This window comes from Balearica regulorum, chromosome 25 (genome assembly GCF_011004875.1).
Source record: "Balearica regulorum gibbericeps isolate bBalReg1 chromosome 25, bBalReg1.pri, whole genome shotgun sequence".
Lineage (NCBI taxonomy): Eukaryota > Metazoa > Chordata > Aves > Gruiformes > Gruidae > Balearica > Balearica regulorum.
This window is the reverse complement of record NC_046208.1, coordinates 4,576,957-4,591,827: the sequence shown is the minus strand read 5'-3', so window position 1 is coordinate 4,591,827 and position 14,871 is coordinate 4,576,957. Positions and strand designations below refer to the sequence as shown.

At 54.9% G+C, this 14,871-nt stretch overlaps 1 long non-coding RNA gene across 1 annotated transcript in view; it reads left to right on the top strand.

Annotated features, from left to right (window-relative positions):
• The window catches only part of LOC142605199 (uncharacterized), a 93,386-nt gene extending 82,623 nt beyond the window's left edge, over nucleotides 1-10,763 (top strand). Inside the window, exon 3 of the long non-coding RNA XR_012838926.1 lies at nucleotides 10,180-10,763. This is a non-coding gene — a long non-coding RNA (uncharacterized LOC142605199). The remainder of the gene's footprint in view (nucleotides 1-10,179) is intronic.
• The last annotated feature ends 4,108 nt before the right edge of the window (nucleotides 10,764-14,871 follow it).

Below are 14,871 nucleotides of genomic sequence, written 5' to 3'. Positions count from 1 at the left end.
GGCAGCAGCCCAGATCATACCTCACCGCATCCTCTCCTGCGCTACATCCGACAAGAGGTAATTACAGCCGTGCCAGAATCTCCTAATTACCTTGCTGTCGGTGCCAGACAAAGCCGCAGCTTTGGTGAAATTAGCCTGGGTTTCACCAGAAAGCCCATCAAAGTCTGTAGAAAAAGCCTCACTGCTGCAGCTGCCCTGCATATACACAGGTAGAAGCGAGGACAGAAAATGCCGCCTCTCCAGCTGTGGTGCTGGGAGCCAGCGCGCAGGCTGCCAGGTCTGCTTCCCCCTTCCCCAAGCATCTCCGAGCACATCCCGCTGCATCCCGCCTTCCTGCTCCAGTGCCCCCAGCCCTCCCTGCTGGCAGGACCCCAGGGGACAGCCCCGTGCCCCCCACGTGCTGCTCTTCTTCACGCACAGCGTGGGCCGTTCGGCTGCTTGCAGAGGGGGAGGAGGACTGGGGGCTCCCAGGCATGAAACCATCCTTGGGGTGATCCCTGGCTGACGCTGCCAGGTCTCAGGAGGCCTCAGCTCTGCCCGTTGCAGAGCAGCTTGACAAATCATCCCAACTTGTGTGAGAACCTTTGAGTTTGGCTGAAGCCTGGAGCAATCGCCGCAAAGCCACGGGCGAGATGCAAAAGGCCCCAGTTAAAATCAAGGTGTGATTTCTAAGCACTATGGGCAAATGTTCTTCCAACTAAATGGCTCAGCTCCTCCAAAAGCACTTTCAGTCTGTCTTCTCCCATTTCTTCTTCTTATGTTGGAGTCAGAAGTAGCAGATCAGCCTTACTTGAAGCAGGACCATCTAGTATTTAAACTCGGGTCCAGTTCCTCCCATTTACTTCCCAAGTGTCCTTGAGCACATCATTTCCCTCTGCCTCAGGTTCCCCACCTGTGAAATGGGGCTGAAAATGCACTGAGAAGATATAAAATGCCTCAGGCCGAACAGACGTCCTGGCTGCTCTGGCAGTAACTCTGATGTCTCTCGTTTTTTGCCAGTGGTTTAATGAATCCTGCTCCGCGAACCGATCGGCGTGACGGCGACGTGCCCTGTGGAGGTGCTGAGCTGTCTGTCGTGGGTGATGCTGAGAGCTGCTATAAATTTATAATCTCAGGGAGCCCCACACCGATTGCAGGGATGAAATATTTCCTGGGAATAATGTACGCCGTGGGATAGCAACATGGGATGCTGGAGCCGCAGGCCGGAGATGCCGAGTGTGACACTAACAAGAACGAAACTTTTCATTCACTCCTCCCTGCCCGGTCCTCTCCACCCGTGTCACACACACACACGCACGCACACGCACATGGAGTTTCTGGGTTTATTTTATATTTTCCATCGTAAAGATTTGTGTCCATGCTGCTCTCATATCAAAGCCAGCAGTGGCCCCTAGGATAAACATGCGGTCAGAAGACAGAAAACTCCAGGCTAAAACACTATTCGTTTCACCCATAGCAGCATAAACTGAGAGGCTTTTAAGAAGGGCGAATGGTTTTCAGTAAATCTCTCATATCAGCAGAAACCTTTGAAAGAGTTTGTTTAAAGGCTGTGGAGATAAACAGCCCGGCCAAGTGTTTGTTTAAGATGTATGTACTCTGTGTCGACTGGTAGGCTGGTATTTATATCGAGGGGGGGAGAGGCGGGCTGGGATCTTTTTGACCCTTTGCTTGCTACGGCCGCACCAACTGGGGGGTTCGAGAGCCAGAGGGTCTGGGCTGGGTCCGGGCTGGGCGTCACGCAGGACCCTGGGCTGCAGCTGGGGACAAAGCCAGGCGGGTGTGCGAGGGTGTGCGAGGGCTCTGGGCGAGCGTCAGCATTTCTCTGCTGTGCAGAGGCACGCAGAGGTCCTGGCCGAGATCGCCGTGCCAGGCACTGGGTAGATAAACGTCTGGTGAGGGATTCCCCACCTTGGACAGCCTGGAAGCTAAATAAACCGCACAAGAGGGAAGGGGAGGAAGGAAGGACGCACAACCCCGGGGAGCAGAGGGGCGAAGCTCAGCCCGGATTGCCCTTGGCCATGCAGCAGCCTGGGGCTGACACAGAAGCTCAAAGTCGTCGCCCGAGCCCCACGCCGCAGCTGGAAACGGTCTTTCGGCAGCTTAGCAAAAGGCCAGTCGAATAAAGGTGTGTTGTATTGCAAGTGGCATTGGCTGTAGGGTAATAGAGCGAGAAGCGGTTAGCCAGCGTGCTGGCACGTCCCCTCCACGGTGATCCCAGAGACGGGCCCATCCCGGGGGAACTGAGGAGTCGGGAGGCTCGTGCCCTGCCGCAGAGGAGCAGCGGTACCAGGCTGAGGAGGTGCCTTCCTCACTGCTCGCTCTCCATCGCTGCCTGCCCCGTTTAGGTCCCAGAGCCAGCTTTGCCTGCAGCCCCTCCTGGCCACGTACGCACCTGAGCACCGTAGCTCAGCACCCGCGGGGTCCCGTGCCAGGGCCCCTCCTGTAAGGGAGAGGTTTGGGGGGGGCCAGTCTGCCCTCGCCTGCCCGGCCGGGAGAGCACTCCAGCAAAGAGGGAGTGGAGACTTTCCTGGCGACAAGCCGGTTCTGTCACCTTCCCTTTCAGACCTGCCCCTGTAAATCATCTGGATGGTTTTTTTCCCCCCTAAACTAAACAAAACGTGGATGCTTAGCAGCCTGTCTCTGGGAGAGAGGTGCAGTCAGAAGGGACTTGCTCTAGATTTACCCTTGTGTAACAAGAAGCAGAATTTGGCCTGTTTCCTGGACTGGGAGGGTATGCAACATCCATCAGCTGAGCTGGGCACGTGAATAACGCTTATAGCATCTTCCCTCATCCTGAGGGACCCCAGTGGCACATACAAATCTTCCAGGTACACTCAATGCTCCTGCTGCTGCTTCTAGGACAGATCCTGGGGTCAGGATCAGAGTGTCCTACACGTCTGCTGGACATGGGAAGCGAAGGGAAAATGCCACAAGCAGGTGACTCAGTCAGGTGGAAATTAAAGACTGAGAGCTAAGCCCTCAGCTTGTTTAAATCGGCTTCTTAACACTGGGGCCGGTGGAGTAGCACCAATTTACACCAGCTGATTTGGCCCAGGGTGTGTTGGAATTCAGCCAATGTTTGCAGCTCCCACCACGGGCAGCCCAGGGGCACCTGGATAAAAGGGGCTCAGGGCTGATGCTGGGTTTCCCTGGACAGAGGGGGCCTCTCTCCCTGCAGCGGTGTTTACACCCTCTGGGGCAGTGCGTTGGTGCTTTGGTTCATAACGCCTTGGGTGATGGATGAGGTTTCTGTGTGTATCGCAATGGCATCCCAGGAGCATTTGATCTGGCAGGTGAGTCTTGACTTAGGTAGCAAGTCCTTGAAGCTGTAGATAGGGCTGAAAATTGGTCTGATAACTGTATGTGATGCTTTACAGCCAGAAAAGTATATGGGCTGCTCTCCTAACCTGCTGTGTTTTGAGTATTCAAGCTGTTGGGGTCCTCAGCTCTTGCAGGCATCATATAGATTCATAATTGGTGCAAATCCCACAGTTTAAAAACCAAATTCTATCCACAAATAGAATAGAAACATTTTTTATAATTAGCATGAACTGGAGTTTAGAAGAAAAAACAAAAAACTTCAACTGACCAAGAGCTTTGTTTACAGAAAATCAGATGATTCTGTTTTGAGCTTTTAAAGTGTTAGAGGCACTAAATGTTCTCCAAACAAGTCCCTTCAATACTTCAACCCCCCCATTTCTGAACTGCACAAGTGAGGTGCTTGCAGCTTCCTCCTTATTTCTACTCTGAAAGATTGCTGACCTGCTTTTGAAATGTTTCTATTTGGCCAAAGCTAGCAATTTTTTATGTATTTGCCCTCGTTAGTCACTGAGCTTCCTGTCCAGATCACCTTGAAGTTTGTTATGGAAATTTTCCTTTAGTCCTACCGCAAACAGTAACATTCAAGAGAAGTTTGGGGTGAGCACCCGAGTCTGCATCCGGAGCTTCCCCTGGGGTCAGGGCAGTGCTGCCTGGGAGAGGATGCTCCGAGGGTCAGGTCTCTTGGGGGTGGCATCGACACCTCCCTCTAATCTCTTAAGTCTTTTTATGAAAAAGATTGTCACCTCCCTTGGTCACATACTGCAGAGCCTTTGTACAAAGTTTTCTCTGTCCTAAAACTGCAAGCAGAGCCCCTTTCTGCTCCTCCTGTGCCGGGAATATGGAGCGCAGTTGATCCCTGTTCTCTTTGCAGCAACCTTTTATACTGTAAGGCTGTTCTAATCTGCCCTCCTTAGCCTTCTCCGGGCTAGACTAAACAGACGCAGCTCTTCCAGTCTCTCCTCGTGGGTCATGTTTTCCAAACCTCTTATCGTTGCTTCTCTGCTCGTCTTTGAACTCTGAGTTTGCCGATCTCCCTCCCGACGGGCAGCAGGCAATGTGGGCTGGGTACTCGGTGGGCAAAGCCCCGCAGCATCCCCCCGCAGCTCTTCTCACCCTGGCTGCGCTCAGCAATTTGTTCATACCCAGCTGGCGATCGAGTATAAATCTCACTCTTCGTTGCACGGCTGGCTTGCCAGCCTTTTGCAAAAAAAGTTATAGTTCAGCTTTTTGCTTCTCGTTCCCCGTTCCTTTGGCCTGACTGCAGCTCATGAGGTCACTCATTCCTTTTATCGAGATGTCCCCCCAAATGGCAGCCCCTCTCCAGGTTGCTCTCCCAGACATTGCACAGGTACTCACGTACCCTCTGCGTGCAGCCTCACTTCCCACCAAAAATATTAACCAGGCCTGGGCGGGGGACAATCCCTGAAAAAGCCCTTTCAGTTCGATAGCAAGCTGCTGATAACTCCTAGCGTGGTTTCCCACCCAGCTGTGCCTCTGCAGGAGGATGATTTCATCTCAAGACCATGTTACCTTTATTTGCCCATGAGAATATTGGGGGGGGCTGCACCAAAGCCTTCCTGGAATCAGCTGGTGTCGTGTCTGCCGCTGGGCCGGCTGCCTCGGTGCAGAAAGAAGTTGCCTTGACGCAGTATTCCAGACAAACCCATCTCCTCGCTGTTATCTTTTAGCTGCTTACAAATTGATTGCTTAATAATCTATTTGTGTATTTTTCTGAGTATCAATTTATTCTAATCCCCCCCTTAATCATAGATGTTATGATTATCTTTTCCAGTCCTCTGGGAATTCACCACCTGAGTTCCTGTAGATGCAAACCAATGGACCAGAGAGGGTCTAGTCCCTCCTTAGGTACAAGAGGGAACCACAGAGGTTTCTCCAAGCCCATCCCCACTCGGGCATGCTCCACTCGTGGTGGTGACAGCATCTGAGGGGGTGTTTGTGACCCCCCCAGCCTTGGGCTCTGCCTGGAGAGCCACCAGGTTGGATGCCGGGGAGGCGCGGGGCTTGGCTTGGCTTCTGTGCAACGACGCTGCTCCTGCGGAAGGACGGAGATGTGCCAGCCTCGCTTGCAGCACACCTCTGCGAGGCCGTTTTGCTCCTGTTCTCCACCGTGCACATCGTCTCGCTGCATCTCATGAAAGCAAATCATGAGAAACCACTTTCTTTGCTTGGTGGGAATTTAGAGCTTCTTGGTTCTTTTTCCAGCCCATAAAACGCCCATTCCCCTCCCTGGCTTGGTTCTCCTCCACCCCCTTCTGATTTCTGTGCAAAGGAAAGCCCTGTGTGAGATACTGATTTAAAACCCAGAAGCCAATACTTTTCTTTTCAAACCTCGGCATTTCATCCTTCCTCTAAGAAGGAAGGAAGCCCTTTTTGTTGAGTACACAGCCTGTAATTTCCCTGTCAGATCCTAGCAGCAGGTCAGTGTTGTGACTGACTGAGTGAGGATCGCTCCCTTAAGGGTAATTACACTAAATTTCCTTTTGAAGGACAGCTTTCTCTGGATATGATACAAGGAACCCGCTTTTTTCCATTCACTTAAATTCATGAATTCAGTGGCTGTCACCAAGCGCGCAGCAGTCAGGGACTTACACCCCTTCCAGCTCCAAGGCGAAGCCCAAGGATGCGGCGATGGGGACGCGTGGCGGAGTCGAGCCGGGATGGACCACGCTGGGGACGGGAGCTCGTTGTGGATCCGGAGGATGGAAGAGGGCTGCAGAGCGATCTGGGATTTCTCTGCCCACCTCCGCGCATCATCGCGCTCTTCTTGCCTTCCTTCCACCTGGGTGGCATCGCAAGGCTTCATCCATTACTTTCTGGCATCTCGATTGCTCCTGTGGGCTCACCCACCATGTGTCCAGGAGTCACTCATCAACAACAAACAGTTAAAAGGAAGAAAATAGGCTGGAAATATCAATGCACTTTGGTAACAATAAACCCTGCTTTTAATTTATGCTAATATGTAGGGTTGTGGTGACAGTAAGAACAAAATTACAGAGTGGCTTTCTAGCTGGTAATTATCCCTCCATTTTCGTTGCTCGGGAAGATGGACACACAATTATGCTCTCTTGCTGTATATTAATACGGATTCTTGACATCTTCAGCAGACCTGGAGCTGTCATCGGGCTTTTTGTCTACTTTAATTGAAAATTAATGGTTACTGTGTTACCACGGAAACCGTGGCAATGGACGCCAATAGCGCTCACATATCAAACAGGCACTGGTGGCATTGTCTGTCCGTGTTGACCTTGAAAGTTAAAAGAAAAACTTAAATAAAAAAAGGGGACAGGGTAGGAAAGAAGGAGGGGAGAAAAAAAAACCCCTTGAAACCAGAGGGTTGGATACTGCGCCTCAAGGGGAGGAGAGAAGGGGAAAGAGGGATGTGAAGGAAGAACTTGGTGCCTTTTGTATCTCGACGGGGAAAAAGAGGGAGCTTTGAAATGAGCGTTGGAGTGGCAAAGCAGAGAAGGATGTTTGAGTGTATAAACCATACGGGTGTCTCGTGAGCGGCTCCGGGGCTGCGTGGGGCTCGAGCCACTGTGTGAGCAAGGGGTGCGTGTGGGGCCATCGGTGTAAACCGCGGGGAAAAAGCATGCGAAGGAGCCCTGAGGAGGGGAGGGAGGAGGGTGGGCAGCACGAGGGAGAAACTTAATGGTCTATGTGGAGATAAGAGAGAAGCAGGGGGTGGAAAAATGGCAAGAAAGAGGGAGAGAAACAGGCTGAATGGAAGAGAGTCCAGATTTGCTTTGACTGGAAACGTTGCCTGGGCGGTGGGTTGTTCCGGAGCCTGTGGATTAAAGCAGCCCCCGCCGGTGCTCTGGAGAGTGTTTGGGGCCTGCCGCACGGCACGGAGGGACCCTGCGCCCCTTCCCTCCCCAGAGATAAGAGCGGGAGGAGAGGGCTGGGGGTGCTCGGGGGGACCCTGCTCCGGCGCCTGGGCTCACTCAGCTGCGGGGGGGGGCTGGGACCAGCCCTGAGCCTGGCCGGGGACCCTCAGCCTGCCGCGTCTGGGTCAGAAGCGGGTGGGACTTTTTCTTCTTGGAAATGCAATTTTAGGTAGGTTTTGCTTTCCCTAGCATCAAACTTTTGCTGTTTCCTCTCTCCCTCAGCTCGCCTGGGGAAATGCAGAAGCTCTGTGCCCTTTGGGGGGGCTGCAGCTGGGGGAGGAGGACCCCAGAGCAGCCTTTGGACCTCCAGCTCTGCTTGCCAGGGTGCAAAGGCACGGCAGACCCTTTCCCTGGGGAAATGATGGGGAAAGCAAAGTTGTGATACTGAGTGACGAGTGGCTGGGTCTCTTCTTGGTGACATGGTGCAAAGCGAGCAGGGGACAAGCAGCAGCCTTGGGGAGTGGGGTGCTGCCTTCCTACTGCTGGTCCCAATTTCCTGCACCTAAACGAACTGCACGATTGGCCTGGCTTTTCTGCTCCCTTTCTTGCTCTCCCTGAGGTTCCCGTGACCCGTGGTCCTGCTTTTAACAGGGGCTGGAGCATGGGGAGAGGCAGCTGCTCCTCTTTCCCACGCGCAATGAAATGCCACCTTAGAGCAAAGGGCTCTGAAGCTGGTAAGGACGTTGTCACCACCCCGGCGTGCCTGCTGCCCCTGCCTGAGGAAGGCAGAGGTGTCCCTGGCTGAGAAGCACTGCGGAGAATGGAGATGGGAATAGTTTGGTCAGGAAGTGAAACAGTGACATTTCAGAAACCCCTGTGAAAAGGCAGATATTCCTCAGGCACCCACAGCTGCTTGGTGCTGCTTAATGCATCCTCCCACGGGTCAGCGTTCGGTCTGCCTGGCCTCTCCCTGCTGCCACCGGTCCAGCTGCACCAGCGACAGCAGAACGTGCCCGCTGCATCCTCCCTCCCCTCACAAACGTCTCCAGATGCAGCACTGAGGTGAACCCCAGCCTCTTCAGGAAGGCAATCGGGGGCCTTTTAAAGCCGGGAGCCCGTCCTCCTCCCGAGCAAACAAGAAGACAAACGCAGCGGAGGCGCGCCTGAAAGCCAGAGTCTTTTTTCATTTTCCCCGCATCCCTGATCCCAACCTTAATCCCCGCTCTGAATCCTGTCAGCCCGGCTGTTCTAGCACTGACATTGCTGCAGGCATCTTCTCTGCTGCCTTCCCTCAGATCTGCCTTCTCCTGGGATGTCTAAAGAGGACTCTGAGATTTCTGTGTTACTGGATGATTCACTCCGTGCCCTCCAGCAAAGCGCCGGGGTTCCCCGGGGGAGGAGGCAGGCGGAGGGGGGACGGGGGGTTCCGATGCCGTGCCGGCGGATGCTCCAGCGTGGCAGCCAGGGCTCAAGGCCGGTGTGCGGCGGCTGCAGGCTCTGCAGGGGTGGGGGGGTCAGCCAAAAGCAAGAGCAAAGGGGGGTGCTGCCTCTTGCTAGTGCTGGCACTGGTGCGCGGTGGGGGAGATGAAACTGCCCCCCCCCACACCTCCCCAGGACAGCGTATACCCATTTTGCTGTCAGGTCGTTACAATAATGATGTGCCGGAGTATTTTGCCCAACCCGCCATCGATCGCAGGCTGTAAATGCTCAGTGATAGACGCATCACCGGGCCGGGGCTGCTGTGGGAGACCGGCTCTGGAGGAGCCTGCCTGCCTCTCCCCTCGCCCACCCACGGTGGCCACGGCGTCAGCAAGCCCACGGTCTGGCTGGGGTGGGGATAAACTCCAGGAGAGCAAAGGGGTTTCTCTGGGGGGGGTCTCCCAGCCCTGTGCTCAGAGGGGCAGGTGCCACCAGCCCTCACCCCTGTTTGTGTGACCCTGGGAGCATCTGCCCCCAGCGATGGTGCAGGCGCCTGGGCTAAGCCCGTCTTGCTTTAACCCTCTGAGATGGGGGAAGGAAAGCAAAAAGGTCTGTGGGCTCAAATCTTCTTGCTCGGCTACATCCAGCTGCAGTAACCGCACAGCGGCCGGACTGCTGCAGGGTTTGGGGGTTTCTGTCTCTGCACCTCCGGAGCTTGGCTGGCATGGAAGCCCAGATCCAAACACCTCTGGCTCCGGGCGGGTGGAAAACCAAAATTGTTCCACGACTGCAAGTCACAGGCTCCCTGTTCCTCAACAAAAACCAGCCAAGCCGAACTGCAAAGCCCCCAGCAGGCATCCCCCTCGCCTTTGCAAGGGGTGATGATTTCTCACGCCTGCCCTTGGGCTCTGCGGCCCCTTCCCCGCTCCTCATCGGCTCCCGGCAGGGAAGCGGTGGAGCAGGACCGAGACTGGAAGCCCCTGGGACCCCGGATGTTGTAAGCTCCCGGAAAACCCCAAACGTTGTGCATCGTGGTAAGGAAAGGAGCGGCCTCTTAAGGACCTTCAAGCTGGAAAAAAGCCAGAGCTCAGTTACAGGGTCATGGGGAGGGTCTGTCCCCCTGCTAAACCCACCTGGGGCAGCTGGGACACCCCCAGGCACCGGCACCCTCTCTCCGTACTTTAATCGCCGTTGCTGCACCCATCTGAGCGGGTGTCAGTGCAGCGGCATAAAGCTTTTACTGTGTTTTATGTGGGCACTTGGAATATGGGCCGTGGGTGTGGGTTTTTTTTTTAATTCTGTATGTGGAGACTTTAATAGTACATGTTTGGATTTTATTAGCCTGCGTACGTGGGTTTTATGACAGGAAAGGTGGGCATTTTAATGAACTGCTCAAGACACAGGAACAAGAATGGAAAGACATTTTCAATGGCCCTTTAATAAATAACAAAGAACCCATCCATTTAGATGTTGTAAGCAATAAAAAATTTGTATATGTTGTTGAACATACATAGTTGCTGTGAAGTTAAAATACATTATTAACCTAAAAAGCTAACTATGCCCGCTACCCAGACAAGAATATTTTTGCTTTCAGGGTTGCCGACGCACGATGTGGGAGGCTCTGAGGTCTTCTGCACACCCAGGGCAGGACGGAGCAGTGCCAGGGTTGGTCCCTCACGACTGAACGGAGGTGTTGGAGGGGCTGCCTTCGCCCACCGCGCTCTTTGGAGCAGCGCAGCAGCGTGGTGTGGCTGGAGATGTTCGTCTCTGAGCACCGCTGCGCCCTATGGCAAGTCCTGGGATGTGAGGAGGAAAGAACCGTCTATCCGGGACCGTAAAGGCATTTTCTCCCCTGGGAAATTCCCCTTGCTGCCCTACTCCAGCTCTGCCCTCTGCTCTTCCCTTCTCCTCCACTTTCCTCCCTCCTCCCCGCAGGCAGGGAGCTGGGCGAGGGCAGAGCATCCTGGCCGGTTCGGGACCGCGCGGGCTGGGACTGGCCTGGGGATGCTCCGCGAGGTGCCCGGCCCCTGCCGAGGCGGTTGCATCGCCGAACGAGCCCCATGCCAAATTCAAGCGCTGTCTTTTGGCTTAAGTTCTCCTGTTTTTTTGAACGTCCGCAGATGAACGTAAAGTGGGCTACAAAGCCGGCCGAATCCTGCAGTAACCCAACACGGGGCGGGGGGGAGGGCTGGATTCCTGCAAGAGCCTGAAAATATCTTTCTTTTTTGAAATGTTTGTATAGCATGACTTGGCCGATTTACCTCATAATATCTCACGTTGGCCTAAAGCCGAGGGCATTAGTGAAACTGTGAGCCAGATAAATGATTCTAGCGCTTTTTCTTCTCCGTATCTGCTGTTACAATAAAAAAGGGCCTTTTCCATCCAACTGCCTCCCGTTAACCCAGGCGGTGCCGGGCCGGGCGGCAGGACTGCGAGCGGTGGGGAGGCGGAGGGGGGTGCGGAGGCGAACGCAGCCCCCAGGAGCAGGGGCTGTGTGTTTGCACAGCCAGGAGTGGAAAAAGTCACGGAGAGCCCTTATGCTTCCTGGCACGGCCGCCGTCCGGCGTAGCTGCGGAGGTGGGAGCTGGAAGCCCAGAGAGGCGAGGTCTGTGGGTAGAGATGTTACCCGGAGGGAGCCGGTTTGATATTCCCATGCGATTGCGTTAGATCCGGTTCCCGGCTGATGGGCATCTTCTCCAGAGGCTGCAGGCTGCCTCCAGATGCCGTCTAGGTGGTCTCCAGGATGGCATCTGCGCCGGTGTTCATCGTGGGGCAAGAGGATTTGGGGTTCGTCACCTCCTGGCTGATGTGACCCGCAGCAGGAGGTGACACAGGTGGAGAGGTGGCACATCCCACCTGGGGCTGCAGGAGCCGATGGGGGAACCATCCGCATCTCCTCTGCTTAGCACAACCCCCTCTGCGCCGAGAGGTGTAATACGGCAAGTGGAAACCACCGATGCTGCGCAGCAAAGGTTCGGTTTACAGAGGCAAAGGGGCTTTAATATGAAATAACCCCAATTAACCTGCAACAAATTCCCAGCTCTTATTTTTTGATGCTTGCAGGGAGAGGAGCAGGACCTGGAGGCCCGAGGAGCGGGTTTGGGCTGCTTGTGGAAGGCTGGAAAAATTGCTGGGGCAGGAGGGGGGTCAGGGGAACCAGTGGGGTCCATCTTCCCCCAATCTCCAGCTCAAGCCCTGCAATGAGAGCTCGCTCTGGCCTGAAGCAAGAAGAGACTGATTTTACTCAGTTAAATTGCTTTAAAAAAAGGACAATTCACTGAAGTGTTCAGACAGCGTATGGTTCAGACTTGGAGCTGGGGTGGTTTTGCTGGGATGTGGCAGCTCCAGTCTGGGTAACAGCTTGTTTTTCAGCATTTGGGTGAATTCGAGCACTTTTTTGACAATGTACTCGCTGGCGGGACCTCACCTCCGAGAACGGGAGGATGCTGGTGCAGTTGGTGAACTGCCAGACTCACCCCAGAGCTGTCGCTGCTGGGTATCAGTAGAGCAAATGTAGGAACCAGCGAAGCAAAGTGCTGTGGAAATGCCAGTGTAATGCGTGTGCACGCGTGCGTGTGTGTGTGCAGGGCTGGAGGAGCGGAGGATGATCTGCTTCCTTTCAGGCACGCTGGGATTATTACGCACAAAACCTCCGGAGAAATGTTTTTCATACGTTTTAAAAAGTGATCAGCCATATGAGGAGGTGTGTTTGCTAAATTTAATTGAGGTAACTCAAACACGGCGAAGGCTTTGGGATTCTGGTTGCAGAGATTAGGTATCGTAGCTAACATCGTGTACGCGCCGTGATTACGCACTAAGAAACGGGACCTGGACCCCGTCGGAGGCAGGCGGAGCGATGGGTCAATGGGTCTCGTTTCAGGAGGTCTGTGCGAGGGAGATACGATATTCGGTGCTGTTTCAGGACAAAGGGGCACATTCAGCCCTGGCGCAGCTCTCCCGAAGCCCACGACAGTGCATCGGGCAGGGATGTTGGTGATCGGTGCCAGTCGGGCTCTTACACCATCCAACCGCTGCCGCATCTACGCTCCGGTACCTGATTTGGCCTCTGGGAATTATGGCACAACTAATTGCCCGTTTCCTCGGTGATGGGATCGGGCTCTGGAGCGAGCCCAAATGCCGGGTCGGGATGAGCCGAACTCCCCGGCACACCCCGTTTGGACCGGGCTAGGCGCACGCCTCCCCGAACGTTGGTGACCTCATGCCGCAGACATGGATGAGGTCACTCGGATAATTGCTCTCCCAAAATGATGTATCTTGCGGGAAGAGGATGTTATGAAGCCGGAGAACTTGCTAGGGCAAAAAAATACATTGCACGCCCCTGGCCGAGAGCGCTCCGAGGGGAAGCTCATCAGCAGAGCGTGCCAAGACCTCCGAACAAAAGGCTGCAGGCTCCGGGAGCATGGCAGGAGAAGAGACGCCGGCAGCCGAGATGCGGCGCTGGGGGAAGCCGGGGGGATAATTGCAGGAGGAAGGTGTGCGGTACCTGGCGGGAAGGGAGAGGGGCCTTGCAGGGACCTGCCTTCCCCAGGGCACGCGGGCAGAGCTGGGGACGCACACCGAGCTCTCCCCGACGCCCATGCGGGCTGCGCGGCGCGCTGCGAGGGCTTTTCCTCGGGGAAAGAGCCGCGCTCATCTGAGATCTTCTCCTTCGCCTGCCGGGCTGCCTCCTGCCCCCCACCCGCTCCTTCTCCCCTGGTTAAAACTCCACTTCTGCCGCCCGGGGACAGATCAGCACAGATGCCTGGGGGAGTGCGGGGTGCTGGGCTCTGCCGCTGCAGGTTCACTGCCTGGATGAAAGCTCTGCAGCACGCCGTGCCTCAGTTTCCCTACCTGCGAAACGGCAGGAGCGATGCCCTGTTACCCTGGCAAAGCACTCGGAGAGCCTCGCTTGCAAAAACGTCCCAGTTACCGCTCATCTAACCCTCTCTTCCCTCACCAGAGAAAGCTCCAACACGTTTTATCCTCCGGTACAAAGTTGCTGCAGCCTGAGAGACGCGGGCTCCACTCTTCCCGCAGAGCTCGCTCAGGGTGGTGTTCCTTCACCAGGCTGTTTTCAGCTGTTTCTTCTCCCCACAGCTCCATGACAGGTATTTGAAAAGAAGCTGAGAATAATCCTATCAAACCTTCGCTGTTACTGGGACAAGCCAGACTTTAAGGAGACTGAATATGAACGAGTTTCACGGGAAAACAAACAGAAATACTTTTGTCACTGCACCAGAAAAAAAAAAAAAAAAAAAGAAAAGTTGGGGAAAAAATAGCCACTCTGTGGAAAAAATCAACTCTTTCCTGAATAAAGCAGAAAAAAATGCTGCCGTATTGAGCTGTGACATATGGTTACACAAATAGAAACCACAGAGGGGAAAATCATGTTTTCTCTTTCATTATTTATCACTCTCTAACTGTCTCCAGCTGGGTGAGTAAACAGCCTCATTGGGCTGTAATGAGAACAGCCTGCTGCCACTGTGCTCCGGGCTGCCGGAGCCCGATGGTGCGCAGCGCGTGTGCGAGCGTGCGAGCCGGCCTGGGACGCACCAGCCGCTGCCTTGCAAAGGAGGCCAGCCCCCGGCTCGCCCCGCTGCCCCTCGGTCCTCACGGCCTCGCCGCCAGCACCGGGGTCCGGTGGGATGCAGACGCGTGGCCCGGGCACCCGCAGCATCCTCCCCTCGGCAAGCGCTAACTAGGTGCAGGCTCAGAGTTAAATTAAGCGGGCTGCGGGTTATTGTTCGGGGGAATTATGTGCCCAATTTCCCCCCTGAGCCGCGTTGCAAATTGACTCCTAAGTGTCCCGTGAAATGGCTGCATAATTTGCACGTTTGAGAAGCTGTGGCAGGAACACGTCTGAGAGCCGGGTGCTTTGCTTTGCTTCCTTCTCCACCTCACTTGGTTTTTAGCCGGTTTTATCGCCAGCTTTTGCCCACCCCACGGCTCTCACAGGGTTTAATCGCAGGGTCCGTGGGCTCTGCCGCTCTCTGAATGCATCTTCTCCCCCATCCCATCTTGAGTGGCTCCAAAAAGTGAAGTTTTGCAGCTCTCGCCTCTCCAGGGACCAGACCCGAGGCCGCGGTCCCTTCCCACACCCAGAGCCCTGGGCTGTCCCCGGGACCCCCGACGAGGAGCCGCTGTGGATGCGCGGCAGCTGGCCCCCGTCTCCCGAATCCCGCTGCATTTTCCTATTCGCTTTACTGGGGGGGGGGGGGGGAATCAGACTTTAAGATTCAGATCTCCCTGATTAGGGCAGGCTTTGGATTAGGCTCTGAATTAGGTC